This window comes from Suricata suricatta, chromosome 16, assembly GCF_006229205.1.
Source record: "Suricata suricatta isolate VVHF042 chromosome 16, meerkat_22Aug2017_6uvM2_HiC, whole genome shotgun sequence".
Taxonomy (NCBI): Eukaryota; Metazoa; Chordata; class Mammalia; order Carnivora; family Herpestidae; genus Suricata; species Suricata suricatta.
Window position 1 is genome coordinate 1,303,778 of NC_043715.1, and position 12,696 is coordinate 1,316,473.

Sequence of the window (12,696 nt, forward strand, 5' to 3'; positions counted from 1 at the left end):
CGCACTCCCAGCGTGACCTGTGGTCACAGAAGAGCCGCCTCTGGGTCTCGCCTCCCGTGGCGGCCCCCAGCCTCGCTCCGACGGAGATTCCGGTGAATCCGGGCAGCGGGGGTCTTCTGGGAACAGAGCGGTTGTGGGACGTGGTGCCCCCCGGCTTAGTGCGTCCTGGTCGGGGTCTGCCCCTGAAGGAAGGCCCCTCTGGGCAGCTGCCGCTTGGAGACCGGGAGCCGTGGCCCAGAGGCCTGCCCTCAAGGCCGAGGAGGTGAACTGGGGCCACGCGGGGCCCTGTGGTTCGGGACCCAGGGCTGCAGTCCCCAGCCTGGGCGCTGCGGCAGGGCTGGCGGTGGGCCAGAGGAGGGAGCTTCTATCTGCAGGTGCGGTTTTAAAGGATCTGGACCATTTGCAGATCTGAAAACACAGGGCAGGGTCTGCGAGCTGGGCAGCAGGCCCCGTGTGCCTACCGCCCTGAGCCCGCCCTCCTCCCTCTCCTTCTGACGGCTCAGGGCCCGGCCTCCCTCCCAGCTCCCACGTCCCAGGTCAGGTGCCAACGGGAGGTCAGGGGCAGGGGTCTGTCCCAGCTTGCTGTCTGCTCCCACACAGGGAGGCACACGGGAAGCATTACTATGACAGCGCGTGGGAAACGTGCTCAAGAGAAGCAGGGAAAAGTCGGTGTGGACAGCGGTGGGCCTGTCACACGGGGCCATCCCCCCGCAAGTCTTGACGGACACACTGTGTGCTTGCAGCGCATCACCAAGACCAGAGGACCCATCCGCTCGCCGCCAGCACCTGCTGCGGCCCAACCCCTCATGGGCCCCTCCTCGGCCAGCTGGGCTGCACTCACGCTCCCTGCAGGTCACGGGGCTCCTGTGGGGTGTGGTCCCCACAGGGAGACGGCGTCCATGCTATGGGCCACCATTGGCAGGAGACAGACAGGCGGCAGTTTGCAGAGAACCGGAGTTTGGGAGGCACACTGGCTCCACAGTGGTGTTCTCGCCTCCGACCCAACCGGCCCCACCTGCCCCCACCTCCAAAGAGCGGCACAGCCCAGCCACAGCGCCGCTGCCCCCGCCCGCTGCACAGCTGGAGCCCACGTGCACTCGGGGCCCCGGGACCGGCCAGCAGATGTCCTGCTCTGCGGCCTCAGGGCTGTTGCAACACATCAGGGTCTTCACTGCCAGGGAGGGCAGCTTCCTGCCCTTGAGAGGCGATATCCTCTGCAGAGCGGGGCCGGGGATGAGGACCGCATCCCCCCAGATGTGGGCAAGCAGGGCCCGGGGTGAGGACCAGGCCCCCCGATGCAGGCGAGCAGGACGCATGCCAGATGAACCGTGTGCCTTGATGGGCAGGAATCGTCTGCTGTCAGGTGCAGGGGGCACGGATCCTGGTCATGTGATCACCAGCTCTCCCTGGAGAACTGACTCTCCCGCCAGGAGCCCTCCCAGCGCCACAGGACACAGCGACGGAGGAGGGTGATCCCCGGGCATCGTGTGCCCCTCCCGTGTGCCTGCCGTGTGCGGGGGGCGCCATGTCCCTGCACTCGGCCAAGCTGCCACAGGGCTCCCAGCACCTCTAACCGAAGCCCGAAAACCACAGGACCGTCACAGCCAACTCGTTAGCAGAGGGACATTGAAGGGGGCTGGCGTCCTCCAGGCACCTCAGCCCTGCTGGTCCCGGGGACGGCGGGGCTCTCCCTGTCACTGGGCTGGCGGCGACCCCACCGCGTGGGCTGTAAACCGTTCTGTCGTTCCAAGGACCCACTGCTTACGCTCACAAAATAAACTGGTCTTCTCTTGGATGCTCCCAGTGCTGAGAGATCTGCGCAAGTGTCCTCAGGGTCAATTTACTCAACCGGCCTGCAGGATGGCCAGGGACCAGGTTTAGGGGCTCCAAGGCCTTCGAGAGGACGCAGGTGTTTGTTTCTAAGCCCCTGGACCTCAGGAGACCCTGAGGAAAGGGAGTCAGGTGGCCAGGAAAGGCTTCGTGGATGGGTGGCCACTTCCTACAGAGGACACAGCCACCAACAATGTGAGTCTGTACATTGTGGCTATGTCCTTGACCACACTGGGCATTCTGGAGGCCGAGGCCACGACCAGCAGAGTGCCAGGCCCGGAGCCAGCAGGTGCACACACAGCACGGGAGGCTGAGCTCACAGGCCCTGCACCGCAGGGACGACGGCATTGGGCAAGTGTTTGTGGAAGGAGGGGAGGGGGGAGGGGGAAGGGGGACCCCATCCACTGACTCATCCACCCATCCATCCATCTACCTATTCATTCATTTCTTGATCTATCAATTGATCGGTCTCTCATTCCATCCACCCATCCGCTCATCTGTCTACCTACCCACGTGTGTATCTGTCTATCCATACATATATGCATATCCCCACCCATTAACCCACCCACCAATCTACCAGTTGACCTATCAGTTGACTGACCAATCTGTCAATCAATCCACCCATCCATCTGCCCACCCACAGGCCTCAGTCAAGGCAGGAGAGGGGGAGGGAAGCGTGTGTGTGTTTCCGGCTGCTAGGAGGTGCTGCCACTGATCCCTGTCATTCTGTATGAAGGGTGGAGATGACCCCAGGGCCACGCAAGGACACTGGGCTAGAGCTGTCAGGACTGCTCAGTGGGTAGTGGGCCAGCATTGGATAAACGATGCAAGACCAGGAAATCAACGTTCAAATAAGCTTGGACGCAATCGAATTTAGCTAGAAAAATAACGTCTTATCACAGGCTGGAGTGCTGGTAGATGGGAAATGGTTTAGGGCAGTGACCGGACAGCCCTGGACATGTCGCAGACGCGGTCTGGACACGGAGGCCCGTCTGCGGCGGGGGGGCGCTCAGCAGTGGGTCTGGCCTCTCTCCCGGCTGCCCCCGGGGTCCACGGGCTGCCCCCACGTCAGCCCCCTCACCCGGCACCCCCTCTCTCCTCCCCGCCTTCCCTCGGCTGTGATCCGGCACCTTCCAGCTACGCACCGCCACACGGGGCGCTCACGGACTCCCCACTGCGGCCCTGGTGGGGCGGTTCGACCAGCCCCAGGCAGCTCCTTCCGGGCTGGGGGGCCTGTTCGGGATTCTGTCTCCCTCTCTGTCTGCCCCTCCCTTGTCTCTCTCTCAAAAGTCAATAAACATTAAAAAAGCAAAAGAACCGCTTAGGAAGAGCATGACCCAGGCTCAGACCTGCTGCTGTTTGGGGCTCTTTGGGCCGAGCCCCGCTAGCTCTCGCGTGAAGGCCAGCACGGACCCCGGTGCCCTTGGAGACGGGGCGTCGCCTGCTGTGCTGGAGGAACTCACAAAATCCACGCCTTCTCGGCAAAAAATGTACCTTTATCCCTCCTCGTGGGCGCAGCTCAAGAGGAAGTGGGAAGCAGCCAGGAGACAACTGGGAGATCAAGAGCACAGGAAATTTTGCCTTTCATCTGAGGCTCCGTCAGCTGCAGAGGAAATGGGAGGCCAGGAGGCCGGCTCAGCGCGCATCTGAGTCCCTGCTGGCGAGCAGGGGCCTGCGGCCCGTGTGCGTGGACACCGATCCCCCGGGTGGGGTCACCCACCCACGTCCGTCGCAGCTGCTGTGTGAGCCCCAGGGGAGCGCACAGCGGCTGCGGCTTGGGAAGGTGCAGTCCCCCCTCCCCGGCTCTGCGATGGCCCTGGGCTCCGGACGCTCCGGAATGCCCTTTGCCTCCAATGACAGAAGGAGCTGTCTTGGCCCGAGAAAGCTATTTCCGGGCAGGCAAGGTCGCCAGGGGTCCCCTCCCCCACCACACAGAGCACGCGACAGCATGTGGTTGGCAAGATAAGTACTTGGTCCCCAGACCCTCATGTGGAGCCCGCTGGCCCGGGCATGCCTGGCGTCCGTCACGAGGATCTTGAGGCGCGGCGACCACCAGGGTGCCCGACCTGGCTGTCTGTGGGGGCCGACGCCGGCCGTGAGGCCCCGGCCCCATCACTCACAGGCCAGGGTGCTCTGTCTGCCTCGGTTTCCTCACTTGTGAAATGACTAATGGAACGCCGATTCCTTACAGCACGGGGCTGGGGTTTTGGGCGTATTTGTCCCGTCGGTATGTAAGGCTCCTCCAGTTCCCAGCACAGGAAGGCAGGACGCCTGGGCTGGGTCCCTCCTGGCCAAGGGTGTCCCTGAATCCTCTGGGTCTCTGTCACTCCCTGTACATGGCAAGGAGTGACGTGAGCTGGCATCCAGGGGTCGTCCTAGCCCCAGTGTTCTAGAGTTCTCTGTGGTGGCGAGGCCTGCTCTGACACCTGCGTCCATGTCCTGTCCACACCCAGTCCCCCCCCCCCACAACGCGGGGACATGGAGCTGCCCGCTCGCGGGAGAGGCACCTGGCTGCAGCTCGGACCGGCGGGGCCCCCACCCCCGGGCGCTGTGACTCGAGGAAGCCCCGCAAACCTCGGGGGCGGGTGAGGGAGGAGGACCAGACCCTGAAGGCATCATCTTGCCTCCGAGTCAGCGACGCCGAGAGAGCGGCCTGGGAGACCCACAGAGTCACCCCCGCGCCCACACGGCCGTGTCACCGGCTCGCGGCCTCGCCTCCCCTCTGTCGGCCCCTCGATCCGTCTTCGTTTTTGACACATTTCAAAGAGAAGGGCCGACAGCCACACACACCGGCCCTGGGCTCCGGCACACACACGTTCACTGCAGTTCACTCTCTGCACACGAGGTTTTCTGGTTTTTTTCAGGGAGAGTTTACACCGGCGCGTGCACACATTGTAAGAGCGCTAACTGCCGGCGTGGTGCGGACCCTGCGGAGGCCCGGCCGGCTCTGTCGCCCCGGAAAGGTGGCCGTGACCCTCCCACCCCTCACACAGCCTCCGCCCGCCCTGAACGTCAAAGGCTAAAACAGACCATTTGTGCAGCGATGTCCTGAATCCTCTGACACGAGGAAGGAAACGGGGTGGGCAGCTCTGCTGACGTACGCGTTGGCTCCGTTCCCGACGGCCTCGCATAGGCCCTGCCGCTTCCCACAAAGCTAAACGCCAAGGTGTTGGGGTCCTGCGCGCCTGCTGGGAGGTGGTGCCCCGGGTCACCCCGCACCCCCGTATCAGAAACAAGCCTGGGAGGCCGGGCCGCTTTGGGGGACGGGGTGTACGGGCGCCGGAGCCAGACGCTGGTCCTACCGGGGGATGTGAGACGCCGCTGGACCACCTCCCGGGTGCACGGGCGAGTGCCCCTCAGGTGCGCACTCAGACCAGCCTGCAGGTGCGGTGGCGGGGCTCCGCGCAGCCCTGGCCGCACCCCACCTCTCACGTGCGCCCCCCACACACGGTGGCTCAGGTGCTCCCTGCCCCAGGGAGACGGGAAGGCGGAGGCCGAGGCCTTCCACGCGTCCGCCTTCGCCTCCAGGCCCAGCGAGGACCCGGGGTGCTTCTCAACACACCACCAGGCCCAGCTTTGGGGGAACCCCCGTGGCTCAGGGTAAAACTGCAGGCCCCGAGGCGCTAGGCCGCCAAGCCGTTCCGCCGGTCGCCTGGGCTGAGGCTGAAGACGATTTCCCACCCTCGGTGCCTTTGGAAGCCACTCCGCTGTCTGGGTCACGTCTCTTTGTCCGTGGTCACCCAGCCCTTGCACCAACACCTGCTCAACGCCGACCACGCACCAGCATCAACGCAGAACTCGGCCACATCCTCATGGCCACTCAACGCTGACCACGCACCAGAGTCAACGCAAAATTGGCCACGTCCCTGGGCAGCTCAAGCCAGACCACATACCAGCCCTTGTGTGACACATGCACAGCGTGACCTGTGGCCACAAGTCTCAGTAAAACGAGGCAGGAGGTGGCGCCAAATCAGCCAGCAGAGAGAAGAGGACGCACCTTACCTTTGCAGCCCCCGGGTCACAGCTGCTCTTCCGCTGGTCGCCGTCTACACCGCTGCTGCTCAGCCGCCAGCAGACTCTGTGGATGACAAGTGAGGGTTTCGGTGGAAAAGTCCAAGTGGCGGGGGCAGGGCCACACAGGGCCAGGACCCCACCTCCGGCCACCCTCCCTGTCCCCACCCCAGATCCGTGTCAGCAATGCAGCGGTGTCCAAGGTTCCCTCCGCATTGCTATGGCCACATGCAGACACCCACGGACACAGGAGGCCGCCTGCAGGCACAGACTTATCAAGCTGTCTGGCACTGCCCCCTTCACAAGGTCCCTCTCCTCACCCAAGTACCTGGCAGAAATCTAAGGGGCTCTGTGGTCACTGTGTGGTGTCGCTGGGAGAAGGGGTATCTCTCCCTGCCCCCCTCACCACGGGGTCTGCTCGCTGTCCTGTGGAGGGGCTCCTGCTCAGGGAGGGGTCTTGCGGAGGCTTCTGCCGGCGGACCCCTCGTCTGTGGGGGTCTCCGCTGCTCGGCCAGCCCTCCCGCCCTCCTGCTCCAGGACCCGGTGTGTTGTCCGGACCCCCCGGCCAGCAGCTGTGCTCTGGGAACCTCCCAGGCTCCCTCCGCCCTCTTGGTGGGTCCTCTGAGACCCTGCTCATCCTCGGGCCAGCAGCCAGAGCGGCAAGAAGCTGGATGCCAGCCAGACACTTGCTCTCCGTCAACCGTGCCGGGAGGCTCTGGGGGAGGGGCGGGTCAGCACTGGGACAAACTCAGAACCTGCGAGGAATTCAGAGTGGACGGCGCTCTGGCGCAGCCCCTGGGTGGACCCGGGCAGACCCTGAGGGAGCCTGGACGGCCACTGGGGAGGGAGGGACGGGCCGAGGGGGCTCGTGGAGGTCTGCGGTGGGCGGTCCGGGGGCTGTGGGGGCATCGCAGAAACGCCGCGGCTCCAAGGGTGCTCTGGGGTGCCGCGCCCTTCTGTGTCCCACCAGCACCCGCCCTGCAAACTGACCCCTCCGATCGGAAGTGGCCCCCGGAGACGTGGTCTCCTACCCTCCGGTGACATTTCACACTAAGAAGGAGCCCTTGGGGCTTGGCCTTCAGTCTCAGCCTCGTCCTCGCGAAGCTGGGGGCTCCCCCCCCCCCCCCCCCCCCCGGTTTATCTGGAATCAGTCGGACCGTCAGCAACACGGAAAAAAACAGCTGCTTTCAGAACCCAAATACAGCGTGGGCTTCGGACCATGTGCTGATTACTGGTTCCCAGGCTGCCCTGGCCCTGGGGACGCCTGGCCCCCCGGCGCTCCGGGCCCCAGACCTCGGGGAGGGGCGCGGCCCTGGAGACCCTCTGCCTCGCCCTTTCTCTTAAATCTCCAAATCGGAGGACGTGCGTATGCGTGTGTGCGTGCGTTTGTAAAATAGCCCGGCTGTTTGCACGGCCCCTGGCGGTGCCCTGTACGCCAGCGTCCTGCAGGCCCCGTGGGGACCGAGGACATGTACCCTCGGACCGCGGAGGCGAGGAAGAGCAGGGGCGTGTGTGGCGAGGCCCCGCGGAGCTGCTGCCTGTTTCCTACGAGGGCCGGCCGGCGCCGCAGAGGCTTTCCCTGGGGCGAACATCATGTGTGTGTTTGTAATCGTGGTCATGTCCACAGGCGTCACGCCCGCCGTCCTGCCCATTTTTAGGGGTGGGGGTCGGGGCAGGAAGGCCGTCGCCAATGCCGAGCCGCCGTCCTCACCGCCTGACGGTTCATCTAGTACAGCAGAAGCCCGGTCCCCTCACCCCTCGCCGCCCGCCCTCTGCGCCCCTGCTCCCACATCTCTGTGTCTGCGAGTCTGACTCCCCGTGGCCTCGTGTCCGTGGCCCACAGGGCGCCCCCTGCAGGGATGTCCTCGGGGCCGCCCGCGAGGTGCAGCTGCGGTCGGGGCCCTGCCTCTGCCAGGCCGAGCGCCGCGCCATCGCTTCGCGCACACTGTGTGGACCCGCACGTCCACCACCGGCTGCTGTGAAGTGTGCCAACGTGGGGCACCGTGGGACCCCTTCCCCCGGCCGCTGCCGACTCCACACCCCGGGCATCGGGGCGCCAGGGCGCGGCCCGCCGCAGCCTCGCCAACACGTCACTGTTCACGTGCCGGGTTCGCCCGTGTTTCCTGCACATCCCGCTGCATGGATGCGCAGGTCGGGGCTCCCGGCCTGGGGCTCCTCGGGACGCTCCTCACGCGCCCCGGAGGGGACGGCCCGGCTGCGGTGAGGACGGCGCCGGGGTTCCCGGTTTCCGCCCCCGAGCGGGCACGCACCTTCCGGTCCTCCGAGTCCCCCCCGGGCTTCTGGAGAACGGACCGGTTTCTCATGGGCTTTTGACGACGTTTCCCGACGGCGATAAATTAATGGAGCGCCTTTCCTGACACCTACCGCTCATTAGGGTTTCTTCTCTGTGAAACGTGTGGTCAGCGTTTTTGTCCATTTTCCTCGGGTGTTTGTTGTTTCCTGCAAAGCACGTGCCGCGCGTCGCGGCCCTTGTGGGTGAATGCGGCCCGGAGCCGCCGCCGCCCCTCCCAAGGCCGCTCCCCCGCCGACGCGCCCTCTGGCTTCCTCTACAGCTTCCTTCACACATTCACACATTCATCCGTTGGCCCGCGATCCAGAGCCGCGCCGCCACCCCCGCTCTGGTCTCAGACCCCGTCCGGCCGGGGCAGGCGCCTTCCCTCCCACACTGTGCCGCCCCCCGCTGCTTCCCGGGCCGCCGCCCTGCCCTCACACCCCTTCCCGGGCGCGCCCCCCTGTGCTCCCGGGTGGTCCCTCCAACCACAGGACGGTCGTTAGGAACGGGCGCCGTTGCCGGGTTTGCCGGAAGCCGCGTTTCACCGACTCCCAGCAACAGAAGGCGGAAGGCAGGCTCTGTTATCACCACCAGCTTGCAGACAGAGCCCTCAGGCCCAGCGACGCAAAGCCGGGGCCCCAGCCACACGGCGGCGGGTAAGCGACAGTGCGGAGTCTGCGGATGCACCGGCCACGCCTGAGCGCCCCCGAGCGGGCAGCCAGCGTCCAGGAGCCTGGGGGTGAGTGGAGGCTCAGCAGTCAGCCTCCGCCCAGAGCCTCCCCACACGACCCGGCCCACCCAGCGGCTGCCCCGTTTCCTGGAAAGGGACGATAAGAAGGAAGGAAAAGCCGAGAGAAAGGGAACAAGCAGAGACCGCCTGGCGAAGCTTCCATAAACTGAGTGTGATCGCTCCGGGTCTCGGGGCTCTGTGTGCACTCGGGGCCACAGCGGGCCACCCCGGGGTCCTGTTTTAGGTACATGGACAGTGACGGATGCCGCACTCCAGCCCCTGTGCTCCCTCGAGTGGCCTGGGGGAGGTGGGGGCTCCTTGGGTACTTGGGGGAGGTGGGAGGGCTCCTCAGGGGCCTGGGGAGGTGGGGGCTCCTCGGGGGGCCTAGGGGAGATGGGGGCTCCTCAGGGGCCTGGGGGAGGCAGGGGGCTCCTCAGGAGCTCCCAGAGCCACCAAACGAGCTGCGTGACCACCTGGCTCTGGGGCTCCAGAGAAGGGGCCCCAGCCTGGAGATGACCCCTCGCACCGCTGTCACCTCCTCCGCAAATAAAAGTGAGAGCCCATAACCTCCACCTCAGCTCAGCCTTCTGAAGCACCGGCCAAGCCAGCCAGAGGCCACGAGTCCACGGCCACAGATCTCTGCCCCAGGCCAGGGCCAGACAGGGGGGAAACAGAGGCAGACACAGGCCATGGGAGGGTGGGTGTGGGGCAGAGCTCCCCTGCAGAGGCCTGAGGGTCCCGTGCCTCACGTGTTCCCCGGGCCTAGAAACCCCGTGAGGATCAAGGGATCTGAGAGGCGGAGAGACCACTCCAGGCTCCAGAGCGCCACGCTCCGTGTTGACTCAAGGCCTGACTGGGCCCTTTGGGGGAAGCCCGGCCCTGCCGGGTTGTGACCCACAAACCTCCCATGACATCACTGCTGGCCCGGAGCTGGGGGTCAGACGCACCCCCATGGCTCCAGCCACGCCTCCGCCAGGGTGGCAGGTGGGGCGTTACTGCCTGGACTCTCCAGGCGTCCTCAGCCCACGGCCAGACAAGGCTGAGCCGAGACAGGGACCCGCTCACCAGGTCACCGCACGGCAGAGCCCCCGCTGTCTCCTGCGCCGGATGCCCAGTCTGTCAGCTCCGTCCAGAGGTGCCTGGGCGGCAGCGCCGGGCGATGGGGGCGTGAGACAGTCAGCGAGGAGCACCTCCTGGTCTGTGGGGACCGGGCCCCATACCCACGCGGAGAAGCGGGACCTCAGGCTCCTCCTGACCCCTCATCCTGCACCTCGGTGGCCCTGGCGATGGGGCGTGGGCCCTGGGGCAGCACCGCTGACCCTCCCGACACCCCCTCGGGGAGGTCCTTGCAGATCAGCATATGTGCATGAGTGTCTGTGTGCACACGTGTACGTGAGCACCTTGTGTCGGGGATGCTGCCCGGCCTGAGAGGCACCCCCCAGACACCCACCCCTGGAACGGGCTCCACCGGCTCTCCCCGGGGTCACGCGGGGGCAGGGATGGCACAGGGGGCCGGGCGGGTGGCAGGGGGCTGCTGAGTGGCCGGCTGGCTGCGGCACTTGATGCCAGAGTCCCGCCAAGCCTTGGGGGCCCGGCCTCCCAGGACTCTGCGGGGCTCCCAGGGGCCGCGGTGCGAGCTGGGGAAGCAGGTCGCTCAGCAGAGCCCTGTGGAGGGGGACAGCCTTCACGCAGATTCCCGGTGCTGCTGGCCCGGTTGAGGCGAGCTACCCAAGGGGCCGGCCCAGGTACCTGCATTTGTTCAACCTCCTCGGTGGCCCAGGGGTCATGCTTTGAGGAACACCTCCTTGGGCAGGACCCTAAAAGTGGGGGGACTGAGGGTGGGGTGACGTGGGGGGCACCTGAGGGGGGGCTGCCTACGCCCTTCCCAGGGGGCCCGTCACGGTGGGCTTGGCGCCCGATCTCTCCTCTCACTCGGGTCAGGGTCCCTCTGGGCAGGAGCTGGCCAGAGCCGCAGCTCTCCAGATGGGGTCCCAGCGCCCCGGGAACTTGTTGGAAACGGGACCATATCCCAGACCGTGCCGGAGTCTCTGGACATGTGTGTCAGCGCCCAGAGAAGAGGGATGTCCCGGAGCCCTGGCCTCAGATGGCAGGGGTGGGGGGTGCGGGGGGGGCAGGGGTGTGCCGGCCTCCGGGTTGATGGGGCTGGCTGCATGCACCTATCTGAACTTACTCAATAGGACCGTTAAGATTTGGGATTTTGTTTAGTTCAGTGTAAGTTATTGTCTGGTTGGCTCACGTACAGGGCGCACAGTGTGCTTTTGGCTTCGAGAGCAGATTCCCATAGTTCATTGCTTCCCTGCAACACCCTGTGCTCATCCCGAAGGTGCCCCTCAGTGCCCATCCCCCACCCCCACCAACCTTCTGTATCTGAGAGTCTCTCTCTGTTCAGTTTAGCTCCAAAGAAGAGAAAGAACCAGTAACAGATGCCAACTCTGGTTGATGATCTTCCCGCTGAAGAATTTTGGGAGAAACCTACTGATGTTTACTACTAAACACACTGAACGTTGAGAAAAGATAAGAATAAGGATGCAGATCAGGAAGAAAAGATGAACCACAGTTGAAACCTAGCGGGGTGGGGGGAGTGGTGCCCTCATTGTGACCCTTGCGCCCCACACGTCCCCCAGCACAGACGGCTCAGGGCCACCTGGGACCTGCACCAAACCTCGCTAGGCTGAGAGGACCCCCCGGGCTCTGGGAGGGTCACCGCGCCCCCTGCGTGGGGGGCGGCTGGTGGCCGTGCACTGAACGCACCACACAAACACGACAGAGAAAGCCCGCGGGGAGGCCACCGCAGCAGCTACCACGGGGTCTCCGAAGATTCAGCCCACCCGTCCCTGGAGTGAGGCGTGGAGTCCACACCGGGGCCGGAGGGCAGCAGGGGGCGAGGGCTCCCCTGTCCCGGAGCCGTGCGCCTGCTCCCTCCTGAGCCCCACCTCTCGAGGAGGCCCTGTGACCCGCGCTGCCGCTGAGACCCAGCCAGGCCACCGCACGTCCCCACCCACAGTGGGACACCGGGACTTCCTCCTGGAGGTGGGGACACCCACACCTCCTCTTCCGTGTGGGGCCCAGACCCAGCAAGCCCACCAGCCTTGGGCGAGTGAGGAGCGTCCAGTCCTGCATTCTGTCTGTCCCTCTCCTCTTACCCCGGGCCGGGCGGGCCGGAAGCCAGAGGCCAACTTGGTTCACAAAACAATGGGTGAGACAGGTAACTGCACTGTTCCTGCTCCCTAATAGCTTGGCGGGTCCCTGGGTCCCGCGGCACAGGTGCGGCGGCCAGGCGGCAGCAGAGCCACCCAGAATGCAGCAGCACCGATCAGCCCATGTGTGGACGGCGCGTCTCCCCGCTCTGCCAGCGCCGCGGGGGCTCTGGGCGGACGTGTCACACTCCCACCACCGACGCAGCCCCTGGGCTCTGCTGAGGCCCAAAGCCAGACACCTCTGCCTCCTGTGGCTGCCCGTGCCCACCTGGGCGCCAGGCCCATCGTGGCAGGATTTCCTGCCTCCCCACCGACACTCACTTCACGTGTGTGTGGTCTGGCACCGGGCAGAGGGCAGACACCGGCAGGGTCACTATTTCCCCTGCGGTGGCGCCCTGTGCCAGCTTTCAGAAATGACACGCTGCTGGGGGCTTCGGAGTGGGGAAACCAGGTCTGCAGACCCTGTGCATTCCCTGCAAAGGGAAACCCTCCACCGAACGTCCCAAGTTCTGCACCTTCTGGGATCACGAGGCTAACGCCGGGTCACTGTGCTGTCCCGTGTCTCACATGGCGCTGCGCCCCCCAGCCCGGAGCTGACCCACACTGCCGCCCCC

The 12,696-nt window shown here is 65.6% G+C and overlaps 1 long non-coding RNA gene across 1 annotated transcript in view; it reads right to left on the reverse strand.

Moving 5' to 3' along the window:
• Positions 1 to 3,235: 3,235 nt before the first annotated feature.
• Positions 3,236 to 12,696, reverse strand: part of LOC115280605 — a 12,517-nt gene continuing 3,056 nt past the window's right edge. Inside the window, exons 2-4 of the long non-coding RNA XR_003903853.1 lie at positions 8,227 to 8,301; positions 5,833 to 5,908; positions 3,236 to 3,433 (exon numbers count right to left, since the gene is read on the reverse strand). This is a non-coding gene — a long non-coding RNA (uncharacterized LOC115280605). The remainder of the gene's footprint in view (positions 3,434 to 5,832; positions 5,909 to 8,226; positions 8,302 to 12,696) is intronic.